This window comes from Octopus bimaculoides, chromosome 4 (genome assembly GCF_046866305.1).
Source record: "Octopus bimaculoides isolate indiv1 chromosome 4, ASM4686630v1, whole genome shotgun sequence".
Classification (NCBI taxonomy): domain Eukaryota; kingdom Metazoa; phylum Mollusca; class Cephalopoda; order Octopoda; family Octopodidae; genus Octopus; species Octopus bimaculoides.
Genome location: NC_142931.1, coordinates 145,176,380 through 145,188,879, shown reverse-complemented (window position 1 = coordinate 145,188,879; position 12,500 = coordinate 145,176,380). Strand labels below are relative to the sequence as shown.

At 36.6% G+C, this 12,500-nt stretch overlaps 1 long non-coding RNA gene across 3 annotated transcripts in view; it reads right to left on the bottom strand.

Moving 5' to 3' along the window:
• Window positions 1-12,500, bottom strand: part of LOC106872919 (uncharacterized) — a 156,945-nt gene that overhangs the window by 65,755 nt on the left and 78,690 nt on the right. For all 3 annotated transcript variants that reach the window (XR_016241724.1, XR_008264018.2, XR_016241723.1), the window contains exon 2: window positions 6,044-6,124. This is a non-coding gene — a long non-coding RNA (uncharacterized LOC106872919). The remainder of the gene's footprint in view (window positions 1-6,043; window positions 6,125-12,500) is intronic.

Genomic DNA, 12,500 nt, shown 5'->3' with positions numbered 1-12,500 from the left:
CAATATTGAAGAATAAGACTTTGAAATAAAGAGAATAGTGGATATTTATGGCCGAGTTAATTTAAACAATTTAAACGAAATTGTGTTAGGTGAAATAGCCCAGAATGAATAGTTTTGTGAATTTTGAACAAATAATGCTGAAATGAATACTTAATACAGAACAAAACAAATTCTTAGTTCATTGAAAGTATCTTTGCTTCAAGAGAATATAAATAAACCAACACCTGCCAATCTGTTTTACTTACTCCAAGTGAGGAGAAACGATCTCAGTAAATTAAGAATTCTCATGAATTCTGCGAAACCTACATCTGAATAGTACACATTTCTAATTGAACCCTACCCTATATATATATATATATATATATATATATATATATATATATATATATATATATATATATATATATGTATATATATATATATATATGTATATATATATATGTATATATATATATATATATATATATATATATATATATATATATATATATATATATATATATATATATATATATATATATACTTTTCTACTCTAGGCACAAGGTCCGAAATTTTGGCGGAGGGAGCCAGTCGATTAGATCTACCCCAGTACATAACTGGTACATAATTTATCGTAATTTATCGACCCCGGAAAGATGAAAGGCAAAGTCGACCTCGGCGGAATTTGAAATCAGAACGTAAAGGCAGACGAAATACCGCCAGGCATTTCGCCCGGCGTGCTAACGTTTCTGCCAGCTCGCAACCTTCCAATACGTTTATATTAGGGGACCAATGATATTAACACTACGTTTTCAAGGGAAGGCAAGTCTAGTATGCTTGCGGGTAAGGACCCGATTTCTCTAATAGAAAATTTATGATATTGGTCGATTTACAGAATCATTAGTGAGTTTTATTGAATGCTTTGCAATATCCAGTTATTCCCCTTTATATTCTGAATGCAAAATCCCATCGAGGTCAGCAGTTCATTTTATTCTTCTGAGAGGATAAAATGAAGCATTGACAATTTATTGTTTATAAGTTTCTACAAAGCATTCTACATGTAAATAGAATAGGAAAGATTCACTTTTGTTGGCGACATATAGATATTAGCTGAGAGCTTCAAATTTTATTTTTCTCGTCAGGTTCAGATGTTTTCTGAACGCATCAATATCACTGATGTGGTTTTGTTAAGTCATTCGTGTATGTGTGTGTGTGTGTGTGTGTGTGTGTGTGCGTTTGTGTGTGTGTGTGTGCGTGTGTTTGTCTGTGTGAAAGTATGTGCATATACACATGCAGTAACATATATGTACGTACACACATATGTATATGCATGCATGTAGGTATGTGTATATCTGCATATATACATACATGCGTGTACACACATTCATCCCTATATATGTGTGTGTATGTGAATATGTATGTACGCATGAGTGCGTATGTATGCCTAAAGATATATATGTTTACACAAATACCTGCAAAATTGCTGAAATTAGGGATAATAATCCAGATCAGTACGCTATTTCCTGCAGAAGATAGACAGTGGTTGATAAAGGACAGCAAGTGAGACCCTTCCGTAAGTGAAGAATAACTGTCCTCGTTGCCCCACAGAAGATAGACCTGGAACTCAGAAAAACTAAAGAAAGCCGTCAAGGAATTTGGTACAGCAGTTAAATCTAGCTCAAGGTGGCCGTGGTTGATAAAGGGCAGCAAGTGGAACCCTTCCGTAAGTGAAGAATAACTCAGTCCTCGCTGCCCCACTAAGGTGAAGTGTACAGGCTAAGGAGAGAAATACCCCGAGATACCTATTGATGACACACAGGGTTTTCCAGCATTGCAATGAATTTAGAAAAAGCTTTCAAAACATCTGAGTATTTCCTACAGTTTCTGCGTGAGGCAAAGCATCTCTGGTGCTTATTTCACCCAAGAGAATCATCATTTTTGTAGACTTTGCTATAGAGTATGATACAATGCTTTTCATTGTTGGCGTTGTTGTTGTTGTTGTTGTTACTGATTAATTCCAGATCAATGGTGATCAAGGAGAATTGTAATCGAATGCATTCTAGCCGTGACCATCTCGTCGTTATAAACGCGTTTGACGTTTCATTATCTAATGTGACCTTCATTTTTAAGGAGGTATGTTATGATTTCAGGAAAATATGGTTGGTGACTTTAGGAATTCCAGCAACCATGTAGATGCTTCTATGCATTTCATGATGGCACGGTAATTTCTTTCCCCAAAGTTTGGTCAGAGGGAAGTCATAGTGCTTATGACTTTCACAGGGTGCCTTAAATACATGGCATCGATGTGGTTTATGTTTTGTTTGAACCGCCTCAGAACAAAAAAAAACAACAACATCATTGATGAGTAATTAAATCCAGAGAATTTGGAATAAAGGAAGGGATTGGTAGGTGGGGTGGGGCTGGACAGGGAAACAAAATCAAACGTGAAAAAAGAAAGAAGAGAGAAATGGGAATTAGATTAGATTGGATTACAGGTGCAAATCGAGGTATCTTATCCAATAATAAGATGATACAATCACTTTCCGAATTACAAAAGTTCATGATTCCTGTACTCATCTCCACATTTCTGTTTGAAAGAGTTAAGTAACAAATATCTCCTGGTATAGGAAGCTAGTCCTTTCCTGGTTAGTTTGCTCACGAAAGTAAAGTTGACGTTAAATTTCCATTCATGTAATGTACTTTCAAGGCGAAACAATTACTATTCGTCCATCACACAACACAAAGAGATTATGTAGGAAAACGTTAGTAAAAAATACATCTATACTCTTTAGAATTCCTGGCAACAATATACAAATAATGATGGACACAATAGCCACTCATAGGAAAGCACTAAACTAAATCAAACATAGAAAAACAAAACAAACAAACTAATCACAGACAGAAATATACAGCTGACGGATGTCAACCATTCACATTTCGATGGTAAAGTCAACGACGTTTGTATTCAACCTGCTTACTATGAAGTAGCGGCAATACACTTCAACAGCACTTCATGCATAAGATGAGACCTGGAAGGTCTACGGGAGATAATGGTGGATTTGAGATCCTTGATGCAAGAAATTCAAAAAAATATTACGAAAAGGACCTTGATAAAAATATGCATTGCAAAAGAACAGCTGCGAATGTGTGTATTTGCATATATATATATATATATATGAGCGTGTGTGTTTGTGTGTATACGTGTGTGCGCAAATTTTGTATGCGTGTGTGCACACACATATGTGTATATTATATGAGGGTCTTATTATTCGATAAGAGAACGCCTTGCACACGGCACACGCACACTTGCGCGCGTGTAGAAATACATCTTTTGGCATTTTGATTTGAATGTAACGGAATATATACATACATATATATATATATATATATATATATATATATACATATATATATATATATATATATATATATATATATATATATATATATATATATATATATATATATATATAAATATTTCCTTCTATACAGGGTGTCCACAAACTCTGGGTACATGGGGATTAACACATACTTTAAGAAATCATTATTTCTTATATTTAATTGCTTATGTTATGATTTTATTTACTCCATTTACCCAGACTTTGTGGACACCCTCTATATATGCTTCTTATACAACCATGATTTTTTATGAACTTAAAATAGCTATAAATTTATTTTACTACTTATTTTGAACACTTTCATTTAAACTGTTTAACAAAAAGCTCCTCTTAACATTTTCTTATCATTGTCAAAATTTCTATTTAACATTTTCTTATCATTATCAAAGACTTTATAACTATATTTTAATACAATTATGATAACCATTTTTTAACCCTACAAAGCTTATACAAAGCTTTACATTTTACTTTTGATAATCTCTTTTTTAATAAGTGAAACCGGTCAAGTCAATAAACGTCTTTAAAAGTCATTTGCATTTTCAAACCCTCTTTCCTATATATATATATATATATATATATATATATATATATATATATATACATACAGAGATAGAGATAAATAGATAGATAGATAGATAGATAGATAGATAGATAGATAGATAGATCGATAGATAGAGATAAAAACATATAAAAACATGTAGATGGACGTATGTATCATAAAAAATACGGGTATATAGAAATAAGAAATATGTTCTTTCTCTTAGACAAAAACAAAAAAAGAAACCAACTCCGAAATAATAAATTCTTTTTTCTTTTCATCGCATCATCTTATCCAAAATTCACGAACTACCCTGGAATAATTGTTACCGTCTCAGACGATGACCGCGTTTATTGATCTCTGAAATTTTTTGCTCACATGTGCACAGAAGCGCGCGCATATATATGGATGCCTGTATGTATGTATGTATAAATGCATGTATTTTATGCATGTATGTATGTATGTATATGTTGGTATATACATTTCGTGTAAGCAGGTGTATATACGAACATATCTGTTCACATATTTGTGCGTGAATCTAACTTCTGTAATTGAATTTGGCCAAATTGAATAAGACTCTGACGTCACAGCAAGTTATTCAATACAAACTGATTGCAGACGATTCAGACCATAAACTACTTTCCTGAGGCCTTCTAGTTTATCTTCTGTGTTTGCTGTTTAATTAAATATATAACCACGGTTACACGTTTGTATCTGCGTAGATGGGTTGCGATCGTCAGTAGTTGTGAAACAAACACACATAGCAGATATACAGACAACACACACACACACACACACACACACACACACACACACACACACACACACACACACACATATATATATATACTACCCACTTCACAAAATAAGAAACACACACACATACGGCCGAAATTGCAAGGATAATCTGGAACTCGACTGAAGAAAGAAAACTCTGAATGACCTGTCCGTGTTTTCTTTGTATCGTCTGTTTGGATGTTTTGTCCCTTTCTTGTATCACCGAACTGTCTGGATGTTTTGCGTCCTTGTCCCATTCTGTATTATATATATATATAATGTATGTATGTATGTATACATTTGATATAAATTTTTGTTATATGTGTGCATATATTCGTCGCGTGCATCTGTCTAAGTATGTATCTGTGTTTGTAGCTGTTTTGTTAAAAAAAAAAAGAAAAAAAATGGGGTGGACAGTGTCTATGACATATTTAATTAGAGCCTCGAACACTAGAGACGGGGTGCAACCTATAAAGGGATCTATGACTCATAGGTTATTGAGACAGGAAGTAGCACGTCACGATGACCCATTATACTCAGAACGAAGTCTTCGTCTGAATATTTGTATAGGAGTGGTCTACGGTGCAGCCCTTTGTGACCAGTTGGTGCGACTAAACCACACAAATCTGCATCAAAAGAATGGTAAGAATGTCTGAAGGGAAAATGTCCGCTGGATAAACGTGTGTTGTGGTTTGGCAATACAGAAGCGATGATTCCGTTGGAATACTTGCACCGGAAGGAATACTGGAAAATTCACCCAAAGACCAGCTGGTGGTGGTGGTGGTGTTCAGCAACGAAACGTATTTTGGCTTCAAACTCTTATCGTTCTGTCTGTGTGTCTGTGAGTCTATGCGTATGCTTGTCTATTGTGTCTACATGCATGCGCATATGTGGCTATGAAGGCGTCTATATATGTGTGAGTTCGTGTACAGTAATCCCTCGACTACCGCGAGAGATACTTTCCAAAACCCTGCGCGATAGGTGAAAATCTGCGAAGTAGAAACAGTTCTGTACTATATATATTTTTAAAATTATTTTTATTATTTGTACATGTTTGTTTTATTATAAATTCAAAACAACATCATGGAGGAATCGACGTAAGCTTAAATAATAAACCGCAATAGGTGAACCGCGATAGGTGAACCGCGATAGGTGAACCGCGATAGGTGAACCGCGATAGGTGAACCGCGATAGGTGAACCGCGATATGGTGAAGGATTACTCTATATGTATGTATTGGCGTGCATGTACGTGTGCATAAGTGCTTATGTGTGAGTATGTGTATGTGTGTGTGAGAGAAAGAGAAGAGAGAGGAAGAATAAGAGAAAGAGAGTTAATAATACAATACATACCTCAGATTTTAACCAGGTAACAATTCTTTGAATTTTCGAGAAATCTTCCAGTTTTGCCATCCTTCACATATTTCAAGCTCACTGCAAAATATAATTAAAATTCACAATTAAGACTAATGAACTGCATATTCAAAAATATTCAGCGAATAATTATTAATGTTATCACAGAAGAATATAATTAATGTGAATATTATAAAGCCACCAGTTATTTAGTTGTTCTGGAAACTTGTATTTAGGACACATATTCGCTCATTGATAAATACTTATTCACCAACGGCACAACAGACACAATCTCACCCATTCTGTTCTTGTCTCTGTTTTTCTTTTTTATTCTACTACAGCCTTTGCTCCTTTGAATCAGTTAAGTGTATTCCACCCCAACCAAGTCCAGCCGATGCAATGCTCTTACCTAATTTCTTCACCAAACACTTGTCTCGAAAAACTGATATCAAACCATATGACTTAACTCTTCAGCTATCACCTCTAAACACTTGTATCTTAATGCTAATGCGACCATTTTGTCTAAAACATCAGTTATATGTTATATAATTGTCCAATTTTCTTATAATTTCTGTTGTACATTTTTATAATTTTCCTGCTGAATTTCTTCAGTTACCTCTACACATCGGATCAACAATCGTTTAGTACAGCCATACCAGATATTCTTTAAACATTTTATAACAAATGTTTATACACAACATATAATACCAGTCGAGTAGTATTAGCGTTAATGGCTTCAAAGATCTCACCATTTAATTCAGAAACTAAACTGAAATAAATATTCACAAAATATAATTGCTTAAAGCAAAGCTTGAATGATGCAGAGTTTGAGTTCAAACACGTGACCCATAAAGACTAGAAGCGCAGGTGTAGCTGTGTGGCAAGAAGTTTGTTTCCTAACCACATGATTCCGGGTTCAGTTCCACTGCGTGGCACCTTGGCAAAGTGTGAAAAGAGCTCGTCGTGTGAAACACACACATACACACTAACAGATAAACCACCAAACCACGCACACACACACACACACACACTCACATACATACGCACACACACGTTCTGTTATTACACACACACTTGCAGACCCTCACGCACGTACACATATTCACCTCCCTTTTTCACTCTCCTGTCTTAGAAAGAACTTTTCCTCCACCACCTTCTCTTCCGGTCCTTCCACAATGTAACCTCGTGGGCATCGGTGCCGATTTTTTCTTCCTCCGTTTTTCCATTCTCTGAACTGTCTTTCTTTCCGACGAAGGGCTCCGCCCGAAACGTCATACTCTTTCTCTTTCCTTTCCCGAGCGTCTAATAACACTATCCGTATCACGTCCTCACTTTGTTGTTTTTTGCTATTGTTTTTTGTCTTTTTTTTAACCTATATATATATATATATATATATATATATATATATATATATATATATATATATATATATATATATATATATATATATATCTGTGTGTCTGTGTCTGTATCTTTGCGTCTGTGTTTGTCCACCACCACTGTTTTACAATTGATGCTGGTGTGTTCACATCCTCGTAAATTAGCAGCTGAGCATAAGCGACCGATACAATAAGTACCAGGCGTAACATAAAAACAAAAACGTATTGGGGTTTATTCCTTCGACTAAAATTTCTCCAAAGCAGTGCTCCTGCATGGCCGCAGTCTAATGACCGAAACAAGTTAAAGATGGCAAAACGTTTCTAAGGGGGAAGCAAAACGAAACATTTTTCTTGAGAAAAAATGTTATCAGCGGTTTTTTTCTGAGATTAGTCTTCACTGCTTAAAATCTTTCAGGATTTGAGACAGGAACCTTAAATCTAAATTTCAAGGTATTTTAATTGATATCCCTGTAAATTTGGATGGGAAATTGTGTTAGCATTTCATAACAGATATTTAGAAGATAATTGAATAGTAATGCAGCGGTTTTTATGGCAGATGTCATATTTTTTATATGCCTTCGGAAACAATGGCTTTCTTGGATGTACGACCTTAATGGTTTACAGAACTGTAGCAGAAGTGAATGACAAGAGTTGAAACTGATTCTTTGTCCAAACAGGTACCATCCTACAGATGTCCAAACTCACCAACCACATTGACCTCGTGATTGCCTTAAGAAAGTCGTGGTTTTATGCCACTCTTCCTTCAAGATTTATTTCTAATCTAGGCGTACAGCCATAGATTTTGTAAGCGAGTATGGGGGTTGTTACAGCTGATTATCTCGATCCAATATTTGGGGGTCGAAATATGTTATTTCATAGACGTTGGGAGACAACATTTCAAGTCTATTTCTGGGATGTGAGCTTGAAATATAGAAACATAATTAAATGCCTCAAGATGTTTTAATTCGTTTTACACACTATCAGTTATGTTTAACCATCACTCTTCTCCACCAATCAAAATAGAGATTTCTTACAAAGGCACAAAGGTATTAGTGAATTCAATTGAGACAGTACTTGACTGGTACTTTATAAAAAAAAAAGGTTGGATTTGGTGCGGTTAGAACTTAAAATATAAGAAATATAGCAAAGTGCTAACGATTCCAATGCGCTAACGATTCCAATGCGCTAATGATTCTGTCTGTTTTGAAAATGAATTAATTTCTGAGCATCAGCATTCTTGGTTGAATGAGTTGAAGCGGTATGAAGTATGGCGGATTTGAAGGAAAATTAGAATTACAAGAGCTGTTGGTCCAGTCAGCCTTTCAATGATTATCACAGTATATGAAGTCAGGAAACAATGTTTGGACGCCAAAATCTAGGGCAATATTCCCAAAACAAACTTCCTAAATACGAAACAATTCGGATCCTGTATCTAGTTGTACCTTCTGATGCCCTCGAATCATACCCTAAAGTCTTAAAAGTAAACTAAACGTCACACTAGGCAATTTTAGATACCCTCGTGTTAGATAGGGGTGGTTATGACAAAACCACCTATGCTTGCTTAATCACTGTATATTCTAATGATAAAATCATCATCATCATCATCACTACAATCATCATCATCATCATCATTGCAAGTAATCATGTTATGGTTTGTATTCCATTCTGATGTGGAGAAACCTCTGTGGGGATATGATACCAGGGTCAAACACTCGTACTGAGTCACTTTCAGCCATAGCTAAGCTGTGGGTAAACAACAACAAAAACAACTAATACTACTAATACTGCTGCCGCTACTACTACTACTACTACTACTACTACTACTACTACTACTGCTGCTACTACTACTACTATTTCTGCTACTACTACTACTGCTGCTGCTACTACTGCTGCTACTATGACTAGCTACTACGACTACTACTACTGCTGCTGCTGCTGCTACTCCAAGAGCAGCTTCGAAAACAACAACAACAACAACAAATGTACTATAACGCCATCCTTATAACAATATCTATAATGTGAGTTTCGTGAATAGAGATCATTATTCCATTAAAAAAGAAATTAATTGCTTCTAAATTATTTGACAATATGGCGCGGTTTTATTGCCGTTTAACCTTGTTTTATAGAGTTGATAGCGAGGTCATGTGAGGTCAGCTGTTTGGTAGGACATAATCACGTCTCCTCACTCACACTCACACAAAAGCGGCGTTGATTACTCAAAGTAAGAGAGAGAGAGACAGAAAAAAAACAGTTTCGAATTCATCAATACACCTCCATCCCCATCTACCTCTAACACTCACGACGTCCCCACCCACCGGCACCACCGTCATCACCGTCATCACATTCATCACCGTTGTCGCCGCCACAACCACCACCACCACCATCACCACCACCTCGACCACCACTGCCGCCATCTTTGTCATCCTATCCCAGAAAAATTTGAGACGGAAAAAGTATTTACTTGAAATTAAGAAAAAAAAAAACAAAAACATCAAATGATTATATTTTTTTTACAGATTAAAACATCATTTGCCGCGTCATCATTGTCATCATCATCGACGTCTCATCGTTATCGACGTCATCACCACCACCACCATCATCATCATAATCATCATCATCACCACTACCATCGTCATCATCATCATGTTCTGCTTTCGTATTAATTGCAGCAGTCATTAAAGATAATTAGCCGAAAGCGAGGCAAGCAAGAATAGAGATCCATCAATAACAAACACCCACCCACACACCCATCCTTCCACCACGACTACTACTACTAATGCTACTACTACTACTACTACTACTGCTGCTGCTACTGCTGCTGCTACTGCTGCTGCTGCTGTAAAATAATCTAATACCACCTTTTGCGAACTCCGCAAAGTTTAAGAACAGCAGCAATGGTTAGTGGTAGTAGTAGTAGTAGTAGTAGTAGTAGTAGTAGTAGTAGTAGTTGTAGTAGTAGTAGTAGTAGTAGCATCGGAGCATTTGCTGGTTGCAAATCCCGTCGGGCCAAGCAGATGGTCCGGTCAGGTCTATGGTGAAAAACAGTGCGTCTATGGATGTTGCGTTCAGCAGCCTTCCACGTTGGTTATTAATAACCAATCAAACACTTCCGCCCCACACCTCACCCCCCCCCCCCCCCCCCCCCCCCTTAGACACACACACACACACACACACACACACACGCAGAGGTACAAGGATGCATACCATACGCAAATGATTCATTGCATGGTCGGATGTCAGCGCAATGGATGTAGCTCAGTTGGCAACCGGAGGAGAAAGATGGAGAGAGAGAGAGAGAGAGAGAGAGAGAGAGAGAAGGTGAGGGAAACATAGAGAAAGAGGCAGAGGATAAAGTGAGAGGGGAGGAGGGAGGGAAGAAAGAAGAGAAAGAGAATAACCAGATGTTTTACTCTTGTAAATATGTTTGTCCGATTATTATGAGACAAAAATAACCCAACCGTTTTTGTTGTTATTGATATTACTATTGTTGTTTTTGGTTGAACCGAGATCGTCACCGATTCAGCTGACCTATGATGAAACGCATCCCTGCTTTAGCTATCTTGTCTCTATTTTTCGGCCATATTCTTTCTGAAGCTTAATGTATCCGTTTTTGAAAAAAAAAATAAAGTGGCAAGTGATTCAGGTGTTTGGCTGCTATTTAGAGCGAGCTAGATCAAGTAGAGGCTCCTGCAAGGCTGACACGATGGTTTCATACCAGTGGCGAGATGTATACCAATCTTATACACACGCACACTCACATGTATGCTCACGCACACACACGCACACACACACACACACACACACGCACGCACACACACACACGTTACAAATGAAAATAAAATGGATAATATAAGCCTAGACGCAGGCGTGGCTGTGTGGTAAGTCACAAACATATGTGTGTATGTATGTATGTATGTATGTATGTATGAATGTATGCACTTGTGTGTCTGTGTTTGTCCTCCAGCCATCGCTTGACAATCGATCTTGGCGTGTTTACGTCTCTGAAAACTAGCAGTTCGGCAAAAAAAAACCGATAGAATAAGTACTAAGCTTACAAAGATTAAAGTCCTGGGGTCGATTTGTTAGACTAAAGGCAGTGATCCAACATGGCCGCAGTCAAATGAGTGAAACAAGAAGTAACAGAATAAAAGAATAGTGCTGGGTAGTTATGACAAGAAGACACAGTGGCTGTAGAGCTCTTTCAAGAACAGCCAAGCACGTGCATCAAGGAATTGAGCAAAGGTTCCCTAAGCAAAATATTCCGTCAGCGGAAAGAGAGAAGTCAGAAAGTATAGAAGTGAAGAATATCCCCACTCAAGGCTTTTTCTACCTTCCCGTTCGTCGAAAAATGGAGGAAGGACCAAAATTAAAACGTATATACGTTTGGTAGGCTGGAACAATATGCATGCAGACATACATACATACATACATAAATACACACTGCTTCCCAACCACATTGTTCTGGGTTCAGGCCCACTGCATGGTACCTTGGGCAAGTATCTTCTACTATAGCTTCAGGCCGACCAAAGCCATATGAGGGGATTTGGTAAACGGAAACTGAGAGAAGCCCGTCGTATATTTGTGTGTGTGTATATATATATATATATATATATATATATATATATATATATATATATATATATATATATGTACTAATGTATTTGTGTGTCTGTGTTTGGCCACCCCCCATCGCTGGACAACCGATGTTAGTTTGTTTACGACCTCAAAATTTAAAGGTTAGGCAAAAGGCACCGACAGAATAAGTACTAGGCTTACAAAGGATAAGTCCTATTGAAACAAGTAAAAGAATAAAAGAATATATATTTAGACACACCTCATATATGTACATTTACATATATATATATATATATATGTATGTATATGAGTGCACGGACATTTATAGCAGAAACAGCTGTAAGATATTGAATGTGATTACGTGACTCCTGTTCTTTTGTCGTTTATTTAATTTCATATAACGCTCTGTACAACTGTGCTCCCGAATTCTTTAGTCTAAAGCATGTGATATTGGATTCTAATAATTGTTTTTTTTATATTGCTATGTATAAGGGAAATCGATC